Below are 17,698 nucleotides of genomic sequence, written 5' to 3'. Positions count from 1 at the left end.
CATTAAGGAATCTGTGCATGTCCCAACCCCTGATGGGTGATGAACTGCCCCACCTTAAAGGGGTAATAACTGCTAACATTATACATAACATGCTCTCATCTCCTAGAGCCCCAAGCAATAATACAAAGAAAAATCAAGAAAAGGCAAAGGAAAATGAAGAAGGGTGGAAAAGCAAAGTCGGAGATAACTCATGTATCCATGATTGCTCCCTCCTACATCTATCCACCAAGATATGTGGACATCCCTCATCATTACCATCCTTGAACCCATAGCATTTGGCCCTAAGACCCTTGCGTCCCTATCCATCTCATCATTATTCACATGGCCCCTATCAATTGAAGGATGTACCTTGGACTTGTCTTTCCCCTTACAGATTGGGAACAACGAGTAGGGTTGTTTATTAGCCACTCCTACCTGAGGCAACTTAACTAGGGCCCAAGCCCACCAGAGGATCATATTGACATTTGTAGGGGATGTGTCGAGAGCCATGGGACTCTGTCATGTATTTGAGCATCATTTCATTCCATGTGCACCCTCAACACCATCAACAATTTGTTCATTGCCCCACATTATTCGCGAGATGATGCACTTGGCCCAGCATGACCCAATTGACTTAGCATGATTAGGGCAACTAATCCAAGGCTTAGAGTAGGTTTGTCTCACTTTTGAGACATGGGAGCCCTCATTTGGATTAGTCTATAGATTTATATTTCATCTGGAGACCCATGAGACTAGTTTTTGTGTCCCAAAGCCACTATGGGGCACCACATGATGACTTGCATGGAAAATTAGGGGCCATCCCCTAATTCATCTTTATTGGAGCCCTATCTCTCATCATGGCACCTGGAGGACTCAATGAGGCCCTCCAATGACCCTTCTTCATCATGATGTCATCATTTCGGCGCACTTATGGATGGCTTTTTCGTAACTTATGATAGCTACTTGGTTGGCTTGTGACCAAGGTTTGTTCTTAGCATATTACTTTATAATTTTAGCGGCTCATTAGGCTAAATTGAATTAGGAGAGACTCATATAAATAGAAATGAGTCTCATTTGTGAGAAATCATCGTCACTTGGATTCTTCTCTTGTAAAAGACTTCGCACTTTTTCTCTTGGACGCTAGTGGAGACTCTTTGATGCTTGGAGCTAGAATTTCGATCTTCTTTAGAGCTACTTTTTGATTTGTGTATTGATATATCATATTGTCATTTTGTAAGTGCTTTTTGTTGAATATATTTTGAAATAATGTCTAATGTATGGGATTGTTGCAACTAGTTAAATGCTTTTGATGCCCTAATTTGTTGTATATTATTTGGAAAGCTATTTTGTTGGCAATTGCATATGTTACTCATTGCATGATAATTGATGAATGTTCCTAGTGGATGAGATTTCGTTTTTCTTCCATAAAACTCCATAAATATTGGGTGGGTAAATGTTAAAGGTTGGTTGCTAGGGCATCAATCTTTAGCCTCCTTGAAGATGATTTTGGCCAATTTTGAATCATCGTAGACTCCATAGCCCAGGTAACTGTAGAAATTCTGATTGTAGATTTACCTGACTATGCAATATAACTAAAGCAAAATACTTAATCTACTTCTACAATCAAACTTGCAGAAGCTTAATCGATTTGAGCAAGATCAAACAGAACACATATAACAGAGAAGAAGAATCAATACACATGAAACACAGAAGAATACTCAAGGGAAAGCCTCAGCTAAAAACCCTGCTGTCTGTATTATCATACAAGGTGGAAATACATCAAGATTACACAAAGCGTTAGCTCTCACAGCTAGCTAGCTCTCAGTATAATCCTCCTGGATGCTCACAAATTAACAAGGCTTCTCACAAACCTTCTCCTCAATCCTCCAAGCCTCCTATTTCCTTGCGTAGTTTCTTTGGGTGATCCTACTGTTACCAAGTGTAACACTGATCACTCACACTGATCTCACACCTTGCTCTAACGCACTGTTAGAACTACGCAATTCTCAAGGAACCTTGTTCCTTCTGCATGGATGAGTTTCCTTTATAGGAAAATTACTCCAATTTATAGTACACTGTCCCTATCTTTAATCTCAATTGGGTCTTTGTCTGAATTGACATGCATGAGTTATTTATGAGAGAATCTTCAGTTATCTGGAGTACACTAGTTTCATGTATGTATGCATTAACTGACTGAACTCATAATTAGTTCCTCAAACAATTTGGAACTAATCTAACTAGACTTAACTCAGTTAACTGAGCTAACTAATTACAACTCAAATACAACTCATCCTTATCTCCTTAATTAAGGGATAATCTCCTTAATCTAAGGGATAACTGTTGCATGACTTCTAGCTTGAATTTCTCCAACTAATTAATCCAAGATGAATTAATTAATTATTTTTCAAGCAGTTGGTGAGACTAAATTCGAATTTTAATTCTTAATTTTAATTCAAGGACAAATTAAAATTGGAATATACTAAATGCTATTTTTAGCATTTCTTGTTGCTATTTTCAACACTCCCTCTCAACAAGAAAGGAATTCAACTCGATCCCGATCCTGAACCTTTGGAATGTTTTGCATGCAACACTTCTCTCTCGTGTTGTTGGTCCACCAACTCCAGAAACAAAAAATATCCAACCTGAATCATAGTGATGTCTCTGTCATCAAAGTCTTTGACTGCTATTGCTTTTGTCGACTGAAAACTTTGCGCTTCTGCTGACTCAGCCTTTTTGCACTGTTGTCAATTCTTCTCTGCGCTCTTCAATATCTGACTGCTCTAACCCCTGTCACTTTGATCTCTCACTGCATCAATCCCACTGATTCCTCCCGCTATTATGTACTTTGGGCTCCTGTAACAAGGTACAATCCATGAGATAAAACCTCTCAATGGACCTTGCTCAATTTCAGGGATAACTGTTGCATGACTTCTAGCTTGAATTTCTCCAACTAATTAATCCAAGATGAATTAATTAATTATTTTTCAAGCAGTTGGTGAGACTAAATTCGAATTTTAATTCTTAATTTTAATTCAAGGACAAATTAAAATTGGAATATACTAAATGCTATTTTTAGCATTTCTTGTTGCTATTTTCAACACTCCCTCTCAACAAGAAAGGAATTCAACTCGATCCCGATCCTGAACCTTTGGAATGTTTTGCATGCAACACTTCTCTCTCGTGTTGTTGGTCCACCAACTCCAGAAACAAAAAATATCCAACCTGAATCATAGTGATGTCTCTGTCATCAAAGTCTTTGACTGCTATTGCTTTTGTCGACTGAAAACTTTGCGCTTCTGCTGACTCAGCCTTTTTGCACTGTTGTCAATTCTTCTCTGCGCTCTTCAATATCTGACTGCTCTAACCCCTGTCACTTTGATCTCTCACTGCATCAATCCCACTGATTCCTCCCGCTATTATGTACTTTGGGCTCCTGTAACAAGGTACAATCCATGAGATAAAACCTCTCAATGGACCTTGCTCAATTTCAGCCTTCTTGAGACTATCACTTCACATCGCCCCACCTCACACTTGCAGGTATGGCTGCATGTGATCCCTCCGCTAATTCTAATTGTGGCTCCTGCACAATTGTCTGAGACTTCTTTTGGGGTTGTATGTTGAGAGTTAATTTACTCTCCCTCTCAATCACCAAGTCTCTAACATTTGCCTTGCTCCTCAAGGCTTTGCATGCATCTTGTACCCTAAGTGCATATAGATTCTTGGCTAGCACACCAATCCGTTTCATCTTTCCCACCGTCACAAAATTTTCTAGAAAAAGAGCTGATTTTAAATCAATGAAATCTCCTCATCCGAACTCCGATTCAGCCGATTTTTTTGTTTTTGAATTTGGTTATTTTTTTCGCAAGGAATCCAGATTTGCTATTTGTTTTTGAAAATTTTGCACAATTTTCAGATCTGATCTGCAAACTCGCGGCCCATTTTTTATTATTAATTTATATTTTAATTATTATGTTTATATTTATTTATTTTTTCGTTACTTCGAATTTTATTCTTCGTACACTGTTCATTGCTTCGATAAACTTTGCTCCAATAAACTTGGCTTTGATACCATGTAGAAATTCTCATTGTATATTAACCTGATTATGTAATATAACTAAAGCAAAATACTTAATCTACTTCTACAATCAAACTTGTGGAAGCTTAATTGATTTGAGCAAGATCAAACAGAACACATATAATAGAGAAGAAGAATCAATACACATGAAGCACAAAAGAATACTCAGGGGAAAGCCTCAGCTAAAACCCCCGCTATCTGTATTATCATACAAGGTGGAAATACGTCAAGATTACACAAAGCTTTAGCTCTCACAGCTAGTCAGCTGTCAATACGAAATTACAAATAACCACATCATTTTACAAAACAATTTTAACTTTTTTTGCTACATTATTTGCAAATTTGCAATTTTGCAATGGGCATGAAAAAAGAGCAAACTTAAAAGTTAAGAGGGCAGTGAGCTTGTATCATGCAATAATTGCCACTTTAACCAAAGATGCCAACTTCCAAGCAATGAAAGAGCCTAAGTTCTAACAATGCAAATGATATGCCAAGGAAATGAGGTGACTGTATATCACTGTTACGTAATTAATAATAATTAATTATTAATTAATAATTATAGTTATAGTATAACTAGGCCTAGTCATAGAAGTGTAATACAAGTTGACTGTTGAATACTCTTGAACAAAAGAGTATGAACATGTTGTAACGTGAGGTATCCAAATGGCAAATGAAACACATAGCAAATTGGCACGGAATGAGAACAATTTCTTTCAGAATTATGCCAAGCATGGGAAAAATATATAACTGTTATACCACTGCTGTAGGTGCATAATGCATTATTAGACCTCGGTATTCAACCTCCTAGCAGTGACCTCCTAGCAATGACCACTTTTGTATTTGTAATATTGTATTACCTTGACAATGATATCAATATGAAGTTATTTTCTATAAATATGTGTGGTATTGCTCAATGCTAATACACCATTTCTCTTGTGCAGTTCTGAGTTCGGTGAAGTTGCACCAGATTTATTGAAAGATTATAACGTGCCACATTTGTTTCAAGAAGACCTGTTTGATGTTTTGGATAATTCCAAACGGCCCCCATTTAGATGGTTAGTTATTAACTTATTATGAACCTGATGATGACTTGACAATGATACAGGTCTGAACTTTGATATAGATGTGACACATCACAGTGAGCTTGACTCTCCTGAGTCCTGACAAGAATGATCCTCTAAGTAACTCGATGATGATGTATGGCCATAATAGTGGCATGGAGAGTTTCTTAGCAGTGGTAATAATTTATTAATTTGACACTAACAGTGATCTATGATGGCAACAATGAAAACATAGTGACAAGTCACAAACCTTGATGACTTGTGCAATTTAAGAAAGATTCTTCGGCGAAAATCACATGGAATATCATTTGTCAAATGATATTCCATGTGATTTTCGCCGAAGAATCTTTCTTGACTTGTGCAATCTTTTGAAACAGATGTAGCAATTAATGTTTGGATTCTTGGAATATATGTTTGTTCTGAGGATCACTATGTTTTGCAAACCCTTGCATTTTGAAATGGAAAACAAAAACCAAGCAAAATGATTGTAGGGAGCCGGAAGAATGAGATTCTCTTACTGTTCTTGGCACTTGCAGCTTAGAGAAATCTTCGTTGTTGGTGGCAAATTGGCAATAATGGCATCAAACCCTCCTTGGCAGCAACCACATTCCTTCTCCAGCGCTCAGAAAAACAAAATAACTTGAAAAAAACCAAAAATCGAATTTTATAGGCCGCGCGGAATGATTACAGTGTCACCGGCGATATTTTCTGAGATATCGGCGTTATATCGGAAATCTCACGATATTTTCAAAACCCTAAAATATCGCGATATTTTGTCGGCGATATTTCGGCTCGCCGAAAATATCACGATATTTCCGAATATCGCCGATATTATCAACACTGATTTTTAGTAATTTATTTTTTAATTATTATGTTTATATTTATTTATTTTTTCGTTGCTTTGAATTCTCTTCTTCGTATACTGTTCACTGTTTTGATAAACTTTGCTCCAATAAACTTGGCTCTAATACCATCTAGAAATTCTGACTGTATATTAACCTGATTATGCATTATAACTAAAGCAAAATACTTAATCTACTTCTACAATCAAACTTGCGGAAGCTTAATCGATTTGAGCAAGATCAAACAGAATACATATAATAGAGAAGAAGAATCGATACACATGAAACACAAAAGAATACTCAGGGGAAAGCCTCAGCTGAAAACCCGCTATCTGTATTATCATACAAGGTGGAAATACGTCAAGATTACACAAAGCTTTAGCTCTCACAGCTAGCCAGCTCTCAATACAATCCTCCTGGATGCTCACAGGCTAACAAGGCTTTTCACAAGCCTTCTCCTCAGCCCTCCAAGCCTCCTATTTCGTTGCGTAGTTTCTCTGGGTGATCCTACTGTTACCAAGTGTAACACTGATCACTCACACTGATCTCACACCTTGCTCTAACGCACTGTCAGAAATGCGCAATCCTCAAGGAACCTTGTTCCTTCTGCATGGATGAGTTCCCTTTATAGGAAAATTCCTCCAACTAATAGTACACTGTCCTTGTCTTTAATCTCAACTAGGTCTTTGTTTGAACTGACATGCATGAGTTATTTATGAGAGAATCTTCAGTTATTTGGAGTACACTAGTTTCATGCATGCATGCATGCATTAACTGTCTGAATTCACAATTAGTTCCTCAAATAGTTTGGAACTAATCTAACTGGACTTAATTCAGTTAACTGAGCTAACTAATTACAAATCAAATACAACTCATTTTTATCTCCTTAATTAAGGGATAATCTCTTTAATTTAAGGGATAACTGTTGCATGACTTCACAAAGACTTCTAGCTTGAATTTCTCCAACTAATTAATCCAAGATGAATTAATTAATTATTTTTCAAGCAGTTGGTGAGACTAAATTCAAATTTCAATTCTCAATTTTAATTCAAGGACAAATTAAAATTGGAATATACTGAATGCTATTTTTAACATTTCTTGTTGCTATTTTCAACAGTAATTAGGCACTGGTCCAAGAGCATTATTGATCAACCTCTCTTTCCTCCTGTTCTCTCAAAATTTTCAGCCCCCTTTTCCTAGGATGACTAGCTAGGGCATCAAGCGAAATACTTTAGAGGAGGAATTTTTGGATTCTGTTCAGACAAAACTCTTTGTTGAGGTCTCGTCTGGAGGATCTCCAGTTTTGGTTGATTTCTCATGGTGAATTATCGATGAATCCTTATGTCCTAAAAGGGTAATCTAGCTTATATTCCCTTGGATAGGTGGCCTTCTTGAGGGTTGTATGAGCCTTGTATTCGGTTGAATAAATCATAAGGGACCCTTTCTCCTCCCTTGCCTCGACCTAGTGAATACCTTGGAAGCATTTCTTCCCACGCTTATTCACAAAACCCTAGGTCTAGTGCAAGACTTTCCTAGGTCTTTCAAAGAGAGTGAAGAGCCTTTGGCAAGTATCATAACAACACATAAAGCTCCTCTAAGAGGTCCTACCTCATTTGAGAGACTTGATCTTAGGAAAACACATTAACATTACATATCTCAAACCCTAGGTTTTGATCTTCTCACCCAAGGTCTTTCTTAGAGAGAAGATTAGCTTTCTTGAAGCATTGAGCCTTTATTGTGTTTCTGCTTGAATGGGCTTTGTGAAATCCCTTCAATCCTAGATATTATTCTATCCATTTAAAGTGATTTCCCTCCTATCGGGACTCCTCCCATCGGTGAAAGTCCGTAAATAGTAGGGGACATTGACTGAGGTGACAGTGGGTCTTTGTCCAATTGTTGTCACTTGGTCTAGTAGATGTCCCATAGGTTCCCTTCCTAGCCCTGCTAGATTGTGTGGTAACAAATCTTAGAACATGCACAAATAGTTTGAGATGTGATGTATAAAGAACTAGTAAATTTTACAAGGAACTAATCGTTTTTAAATGTCATTTTTTGTGTATAGAAATTATGTTATCTTCCATTTTTCACTAAAATATTTGAATATTGCATAAGTTATATATGTATATACAATTGCATAGACTCTTTTCATGGTCTCCTTACATGACATATATGCTTGTATGGTTTAATCTAATTTTTTTAAATGTTTATGCAATTTTGTTGCTTATTGAGCTTAAAACAAGCAAAAATGGATAGAGATATGAAGCAGAAAGAACTAGTAAATTAAATATGGATTTTTTTTGGATTTTTAGAAGGATCAATATATTACTAGGAAAATAGTGATATTTTTTAAAGAGTTGATCATTCTTTTCACATACATTTAAAACCCTAATTTTGCCTTACAAAAAGCCCCAAATGCATTAATGGGAAAAAAAGAAAACCTTATAGGAAATAAACTTTTACTTTGTTATCACACATCTTGGTTGATACATGTAGATATGTAGATCATCAATCAAGAGTCAAGACTTGTACAACAAGACTATCATGTGTGCAATGTCTCCAAAGTGCAAAATGTTAATTTTTGAACCCAGCACCTGACAATTAATTCCTAGCAGATTTTTTCTACTAAATAAAATCATAGTTGTGTTCCTAACATAAAGAAAAAAAATTACTTAGTGAAAACACACTCACGAATCTCAATCACATATGTCCACACACAAATTTCTGCCTAATCAAATAAGTTCTTCATTCATAATAATCAGAATCTGCTTGGGCTCCCATCATGAAATAATGGGGGGCCAAATTGAGGAATTTGCAAATACAACATACCTTGGATTTGATCAAGTTGATCAAGCCCTAGATCTGTCCTTGATCTGCGTGGTTGATATGGATCTCCTATGCTGCACCCTTGCGCCTGCCTTGGATTTGACACACTAGGCAATCCTTCTCCACTCAATCACTGAGATCTTCTCTCAAATATTGTACTTACTGTGTGTGTTGTCTTTCTCCTCTCCTTAGCCTTGCTTTTATAACTTGTCATTGAGCTAAATCCCTAACTCTAATCTCCAAAGTGATGGATGGCTAAGATTCAAATATTAGATATTGCCTCATTTGAGATTGACGGTTGAGATTGAAACTTGCTTCACTAAAGTAACCACGTTTTCTCTTCCTTAGTTTTTTAGCTCTAAAATCAACATAATTAATTGTGCTTTTCCTAAGACTTAGGCTAACTTACAAAAGCAACTTACTCAATACTTGAGAAAATATCCTAAAGACATGGCCATTGTTAGAGTTAGATTCCATGGGTCTGCATAGTGTCGACCCATTATGGAATGTTACAACAAACTCCTTTTCTATCATAGAAACCGAGAGCAAACTTCTTTCGAGTTTTGGCACCCATAACACCTTCTTCATTTTCAACAAGCCTCTTTACTCAAGATGAAATAACATTGTCCCAACTTCTTTCACTGCATTTTTGGTATCAACACCAAACTCTGTAATGCATCTTTGAGTCCCAATCTATTAGGCTGTCAAATAGCTCCCATGCTCCTTGTTGACCACAATTTTGTCAACAGTTCGAGAAAGCAGTGTACAAGGAAGTCGAGAAATTTTTCAAAGATCAAAGTCATCAATCAGCATGAATATATCATTGTAAACCCAATTTTTGCAGGGTCTATTGTAAATGATGCTAGTATGACCATTTAATTATGTAACAACACCTAGGTAAGCCTCTGATTTTGGCAAAGGATTTCATCCTAGGAAGTTTTTTAACCTCCCCAAATTATGTGTGTTTGTAAACATGCCTAATCAACATAGTTTTTCTTCTAGCTATAACCCCAAAGCTAGAGCGGAATTCGTTGACAAGGTCTTAGGTGAGTCCTAGTGTTTATCGAGTCTATTTTAAAAGTGTGTTTAGGAATAATTTTAGTGCATGGTCCCCTGTAATTAGAACACCATAACTAAATTATTTTATTATAAGCACACTTGGTTTCATACTAAATCATATTGTGTCGCAAAATTGTGTAATGTCTTGAGGGCCTGGTCTAAATGGTGTTTCCCCTTTTAAGGGTTGAATTAACTGTAATATTTTGATGTAAAAATATTTTAGTGCATGGTCTCTCACAATCAGAAACCATGGCTAAAATATTTGTGGGTGGAAAAATTATTAATCCCCTCTAGAGTCAATTGATTATTTTTCTGGCAAATTAAATAAAAATTCTAAGCTAGAGAAGTAATTAATTTTGAGTCAAAAAATAATTGTAGAGAAATTAATTTTCTCCAAGTGGAAAATAATAAAAAATTCGTTGTGAAAAGGGAGTCAAATTTTGGAGGACCTCCACCAAGGGAAAAATGAATATTTTAAGAAAATTTGAGCTCTTGGGCCTTGGTGGTCAAGTCAGTGAAATTTTTGAGGAAATTAATCCAAAATATTAATTTTTGGATTAATAAAAAATGGTTTTTAAGAGAAATTCAAAATTTTCCTCAAAAATAAAAATTTGATGGTGGAGATTAAAAGATGATCAAGTTATTTTCGACAGTCGAGATTATTTTGACAAGGATCAAGCCAACTAGCTGTTATTTTCCACTTGGAGGGGTTTTCTCTATATAAGGAAGCCATTTAGCTTCTATTTCCCATCTTTGGATGAGGTGATTTTGTAACGCATGTATTGAGTTGCTACTCTGCTGGAAACATTTTTCTCATAATATAAAGACTTTGGGGTTTCAGTTCATGGTGTTCTTCTATCTGCTGATCTGTGGTATGTGCTAGTTATGTGTTGATCTTCTATATTGTGTTGAATATATTTAATTGTTATTTCATTTGTCAGTGATAAGAACATTCTATTGGTACGAGTTATCTTAGGTGATCTGATTCACTATATGATCTAACAATTTAACTTGAGATTTACTAGGGATTTACATTTACGTTAGCCCTTGGGCTGTAAGTTCACCCTTGGGCTCTAAGTTCACAGACCATGGGGAAGAACTGACCTTGTTTGGGCTCTAAGCTTTCATTGTGACAAATTATCTTGCAGAAGGGTTTTGGCTGGTCTATCTTTCGAAATTATTTATCCATAAATTTCATTTAAAAAATTCTTAAAACTTTTATTTGATTTTGCGCTACAAAGAAATAATTTGCTAATGAGAGTTAGTAATTCTAATTTGTAAATATTTGCAAATTATTCTGACCCTTGTTTTATTTTGTAGCACTTGGAGTTTTGGGTTTTTTGGATTTTTTGTATATATTTGGGGTTTTGGGAATTCTTTCATTCATTTGTGCACGTGATTTTCTTCAAACCTTAAGGAAAACAAATTTTTGTGGGAGATCTAGCCCTAAGGCTAGGGTTTGAAGGGTTTCACTCCCCAAGTGAGACGTCCAACCTAATTGAGCAATTTCACTGGGGTTTTGAGGTTGATCTAGGCCTAGGAAGGCAAGATCTAGCCTCTAGCCTCCCTCCAAGCTCAACGTCCAACCAAAAAAGGAAGACGTTGGCCTTCAAAGAAGCGAATGTTGGTGTTTTTGTGGAATTTTTTCTGTGATTGCAGGGTTCTGAATTTTTTTAAGGCCCTTAAGGCCTAGCCGTCACCTCTTCCAGCCTTGCTGTGGCCTCTTCTTCCTTTTTCAGCTAGCCACTGCCCCTCTTCTCTTTGGCTGCAGCCCTAGGAGGGCTTTTTCTTGGGATGACAACCCTTATTGGGCTTTCCTTGCCTAGCCGTAGGCCTCTAGGGCCTTGCCGCAGCCTTAGAGGGGCCTCAAACCCCCCCAATTTCCCTCCATCCCTTAGCCGCATGCCTCTAAGGCCTTTTTGCAGCCTCTAAGAGGCTTTTCCTTGTGTGCCGCAGGCCTATAAGGCCTTATGTCCCTAGCCGTTGCCTTCCTAGGCCTTCTCCCCTTCTTCACTGCTTTTCCCTTGCCTCTTAGCCCTATTATTGATCTATTGATCCTCTTCTATCCCTCATCTAGGTCATTCTTCAGTTGTTGAGTTTGGTTTGCATTGGCATTTTGTCTCTAATATCTTGTTTTGCAGCGATTTTAGAGCTAACTTAGTGGTTGCAGGTGGTCAAGTTCATTGGAAGCATCTCTAGTCACTAACAAGGTCATTAGGCCTTGTGTTTTCTCCCTCTAACTCTCTTTGTCTAATCACTGTTTCATTTGAATTCTGAAGCATTTTATAACAACAGTGTATTCAGGGCCTAAACACATCTAAAATAGTCCTAATCTCATTAATTAATTGCCTAAGGCATTAAGCACTAACCTTGTGTTTAAATTAATTGCATATAAGTGAATTTTTGAGGACTGTTGGGTAAACTCAAGGTCTGATATGCTTGCTACAACAATCCAAAGTCACCTACGCTAGTGACAAAAACACCTAAAAATGGCATAATAATTAACTTGCAAGCGTATTTCATCATTGGCCTTGGTTGGGCTTGCATTTACTTGGCATAGCTTGTCATTTTTGGAGGACTGTCATAATAATCTGTGGTCTGATATAAACATAACAGTGGTTTGAAAGGTAGCGGGCAGTCACCTCTTTCTATTGGACATACAATCCTAGCATATTTTGCATCTTGGGTAAGTGTCCTCTTGTGTCATTGGGTGTTTTTCTTACTGCTGCAATCATTGGTCTCTCTTCCCTATCTTGCATTTCATTGCATCTTTACATCTCTTGCGTACATAAGTATACCATTGTTTGCATTTACATTGGACATAAGTGCTCTAAAAGGCTAATTGAATTGGTGATTATTGGATAAGATTGACTTATTGCTCTAGAGAAATAATATTGTTGATGAATGCTCTCTTTCCCCCATTTTATAGCTAGCATTATTGTGACATTGCTAAAAAAGTGAATAATAATTGGATAATTGGTTATATTGTTTCTTGTGGATTTACTAACTTGTAGCAAGTGAGCTTCACATCTAAATTTTTATAATCTTGCAAATCAAGTCACTCTTAAAGGCACCTAATTAGTAATCATAATCATGATAAGAGTAATCTTGAGGTAATCAAAAGAATTATAAATTATGTTCACAAGATATCTAAGCTCTCTCTCTTTTGCATCTAATTGGCACATTGACATTCTATTGTTATAATCTAAGTTATCCTAAGAAGTTGCTAATCGTGTTTCAAGATCATCATCATCTAATTGGCATTGTTGAACGAGGCATTGGATTTTGTATACTTATGGTCATTTCATGAGCAATTGTCTATTGTGATCTTGACGACATTTTTGGTGCCATCTATTTGTTCCACTAAGCACTTTCTTTTGGTGAAGATCGACATTATATATTGTTAAGTACTTCATTATTCTAAATTGAATATCATTGTAATTTGTCTCTAAGTACTTAAGATCCCTTTAAAACTTCACCTAAAGATAACCATTCATATTTTGCGCTTGCATTCTAGGATTAGTCTTGCACTAATTAATTTACCTCCAAGCATATGCTTGGTTGATAGAAAGATAGGACCACCTGTCTTATCCAACTTGCGAAGCCTAGACCCTCTTTTGTGGTTAACACAATGACCTTGCAGTTGTCAGAGCCATAGTCTCTGCAATGCCTGAGGCATCAGGTGGTTAGAAATCTAGGGGAGGTATCATTAATATAGCATTTGGTATCTTCCCTTGGGTTTCTCTCTCACAACCAGAGTAGCAACGCTGAGTTGCCAGAGAGAGAGGTAGTGAGCCCAAAGCAGTGAGAGAGGGGCAGGGATACCAAGGCCGGAGGAATATTTTACTGTTTTGGTGAGTGCATTGCAGAGAGCCAGTGAGTGCCATAGAGAGGCAACGCGGTGGTTCAGAGGGGATTTCATATTTTGCTAGGGAGAAGCAGTGATTTAGTGCCAGAAGCCGGAGAGAGAGTTAAGAGGCCAGAAGGATCCATCTTCCAGACAACAACTGATCAGATAGCGAGAGAGAAGCAATTCCGAGTTGTGGGACGCAGTACTGCGTGACGCAGGGACTGCATAGAGGCGGCAGAGAGCAGCTCATCTTGAGCCAAGGTCAGTGTCGGATCGCTAGTGGGAGTGAGATTTTTCTCATTAGACTTATTGCCAGTCATTTCTCTGTATGGATTGCTAGATTTGAGCATCCATAGTTTTGTACTCAAATTTAGTACTGCATAAAAATAAAGCCCTTAGCTGCTGCACTGATTTTCCCAAGTTGGGTTTTTCTAAGGACATTGGTCCAAAAATAACTGTGTATTTGTGTCTGTGTGCATCTATTCTTCCAGCATTATTTTTCTTCCGCAGTATTTTATTTGTGAAGGCTGCAGTGTATAGTTTTGATATTTACAATAGAATACAATAAATAATTTGTTTAGTTCATTTAACAAATAGAAGAAACTTAATTAGTTTCTGCAGTAGGATTCAGGGTTTTTCGAATTTTCACATGGTATCAGAGCACAGATCGTAAGCCGGAGAGCTCAGTAGCAGAAGGTAAGAGGAATTTTGAAGCTCTGCTTAGGCAGCAATTTGAAACCCTCAAAGGCAACGCAATTCCTTTGTCTAGGAGGGTCAATTTTTGAGGAAAAATTTATTTCTCTGAGAAAGTTGACAGAGAATAAATTTTCTAGATCAAAGATTACCAGAGGTAGAGGGAGCAATAGTATTTTCCTTACGGAGTAGATCTTCAGCTGGGACGAAGTTATTTTGCAGCAGTTTGCTATCGCAGAATAACGTCGGGAGGATGGAAGAGCACACATTGGGGGAATTCTTTCCTTAGGGAACTTTAGTTTATAAGTTAGATTTTTCCTAGCAGTAGTTGTGAGAAAATTTGCCCACTCTAGCAGGGATTGCGTAGAGCCAGTCAGCAGCCGCGCAGAGGGGAAGAGGAGGAATTTGACTTTTTGAGGAGATGGCATCAGCACGGCTGAGAGCTCAGGATCGGTTGGATGGAGCCTCCAACTATGTGATCTGGAAGGCAAGAATTCCCTGTGTTCTAGATGAATATGATCTCAAAGCCTACATCGATAACGTGGTAGCTGTATCTGCAGTTGTAGATCCGCTGAAGACTTACAAGAAGATGGAAAAAAGCAAAGAGGTTTCTTGATGGGGTTTGAGATCATGTAGTGTCTCACATAACTGGAAAAGGTACTGCTCGACAGATGTGGGAAGCTCTTGCTACACCATACGATGGATCTTCTAAGCAGTGGAAGATGTATCTTGAGGAGAAGCTGAGATGCACAAGGATGCAAAATGGAGAGCGCATAGACCCCTTTCTCATTAGGCTTCAAGATGTCTGGGACCAATTGTCTGCAGTAGGGTCAGCACCCCAATCTATAGAATTGGCGCGGTTAGTTCTCAACAATGTTTCCGAAGACTAGCATGTCATCGTCCAGAGTATTCTGGGTAGAGAGAAGTTGCTAAGTGGGATCGAATGTGGGCTGATCTGCAACAGGAAGAGATGAGGTGAGATTTGGTGAAGAGCACCATCAGTGGCATCAACAACAGTAGTGGGACGAAGTAAGTGAAGGAAGAGGAAAATGTAGCCCTCGCATCAAAGGGACAACATGAGCAATGCAGGAGGAAGGAGGACATTTCCAAGGCCAAATGCTTTAGATGCGGTGAACTTGGTCACTACAACACTTAATGTCCTCTCAAAAAGAAGGACGAGGAGAAGCAGGATCGACAGGTTGTATCCGCAGAGATCGACAGGCTATCCTCTAGATTGGAGGAAGAGTTTGCCATGGTCATCGATATACCTCCCAGAGTGAGGTGGGGTGATCTTGTTTTGTAGCCCCAGAGAGCTACAGATGGGCAAGATTCTTGAGGAGGTCCACCTAATGAATCAATACCTTGCTACGAGAGCCCATAACACGTAGTAGCAGGATGGATTAGTGGAAGATGGTGTAGTCAGATGCTAGAGTGACAGATGCAGTGGCTAGTAGCGGTTAGATAATGGGTAGCGTATTGCAGAGTTGGCACAGAGCAGAGTCAGCAACAACGCAAAGGCTTCAGTGACAGTGCAGAGACTAGTAGCAGTCAGAGACTCGGGAGACAGATGCATCATACTGATCACATGTTGATTCAATATTTTGGATGCTTTTCAATTGCAGTGCAGATGTAGTGTTGGCAACAGTTCAGTAGGGCCAACAACACAGATGCAACGTATATCCGAGTTGCGCAGTCGTTGGTGGGAAGAAACAACCAAACATCAACAACGTGACAGGAGGTGGTGCAGAGATAGGGTGTTGCTTCAGTGGGTTGCAGCGCTAGAACACATTCTTCGCTAAGAGGGAGTATTAGTTTTTGTAGCATCAGATGTGTTCTAGCCACGAAATTTGGTGGAGGCTAGAATACATGTATTCTCCAAAACCTAGAAATTGTTTCTGGAAATTCCACCTAGAGATTATGTTTTAATCTTGGCCATCGATTATGTTTTAATCTTGGGGCTTGGAGAACACACATCAGACACTAGCAGTTCGAATTCACTGGTAGACCGAACTCCCAAGTAGCGATGCTGAGTTGTCGGAGAGAGAGCTAATGAGCTCAAAGCAGTGAGAGAGGGGCAGGGATAATAAGGTCGGAGGAAGATTTTCCTGTTCTTGTGAGTGCATTGCAGGGAGGTAGTGAGTGCCACAGAGAAGTAGCACAATGGTTCAGAGGGGATTTCGTATTTTGCTGGGGAGAAGTAGTGATTCAGTGCCAGAAGCCGGAGAGAGAGTTTGGAGGCTAGAAGGGTCCATCTTCCAGACAACAATTGATTAGATAGCGAGAGAGAAGCAGTTCCGAATTGTGGGACGCAGTACTGCATAGGTTGACGCAGGGACTGTGTAGAGGCAATAGAGAGCAACTCATCTTGAGCCAAGTTTAGTGTTAGATCGCCAGTGGGAGTGAGATTTTTCTCACTAGACTTATTGTTAGTGATTTTTCTGTATGGATTGCTAGATTTGAGCATCCATAGTTTTGTACTTAGATTTACTATTGCATAATAATAAAACCTCAGTTGCTGCACTGATTTTCCAAAGTTTGGTTTTTCCGGGACATTGGTCCAAAAATAATTGTGTATTTGTGTGTGTACATCTATTCTTCCAACATTGTTTTTCCTTCGCAGTATTTTATTTGTGAAAGCTGCAGTGTATTCGTTTCGATATTTACCGTAGAATATAGTAAATAATTTGTGCACTTCATTTAACAAATAGAAGAAACTTAATCAGTTGCAACAGTAAGATTCACGGTTTTCCGAATTTTCACAATGTCAAGGTCTAATAACATTATCGGTTACTTCATGAGAATCACCTAGTTACGGGATCTGCTTGCATTCTTTGGGGTGAAAGTGGAGGACGTAACGCTTGTAAATGTGGTGCTAAATGAATTTCTGAAGTCATGGGTACTATTTGTTAAGGGAATTTACTCTTGGGAGCACCTTCCAGATTGTGAGAGGCTTTGGGATGACTACATCCATGAAGAAACTTGAGAGGAGTCTAAAGCCAACAAGTAGGAATATGGAGAAGAGAACCTGGCCTTGATCAATATGGCCAAGAAGGGTAAAGGGAAGGGTTCCAAGGGTAACAATGAGGGGGCAACCTCTTCGCCAGAGAAAAAGGAGTTGAGCAAGCTCAATTGCTTCATTTGTAGATGAGTGGGCACTCCTCCTCGCAATGTTTAGAGAAGGGGAAGTCGCATTTGATAACAACATCGACATAGGCTTAGCTTGATGAGTTTGCAATGAAGTTCGAGAAGGACTTCTCATTTGTCTCTGTCCTATCTATGAGAACCATCTCTTGGTACTTGGATTTCGCTAGACTTG

The 17,698-nt window shown here is 38.3% G+C and overlaps 1 protein-coding gene across 1 annotated transcript in view; it reads left to right on the top strand.

Moving 5' to 3' along the window:
* LOC149177603 (wings apart-like protein 2) overlaps nucleotides 1–17,698 on the top strand; it is a 106,479-nt gene that overhangs the window by 22,987 nt on the left and 65,794 nt on the right. The gene's annotated exons all lie outside the window — the stretch shown is intronic.

The sequence above is a fragment of the Pinus tabuliformis genome, chromosome 4_1 (assembly GCF_031772625.1).
Source record: "Pinus tabuliformis cultivar Carrire ecotype Pingquan chromosome 4_1, CPIR1, whole genome shotgun sequence".
Lineage (NCBI taxonomy): Eukaryota > Viridiplantae > Streptophyta > Pinopsida > Pinales > Pinaceae > Pinus > Pinus tabuliformis.
This window is presented reverse-complemented; position numbering and strand designations above follow the sequence as displayed.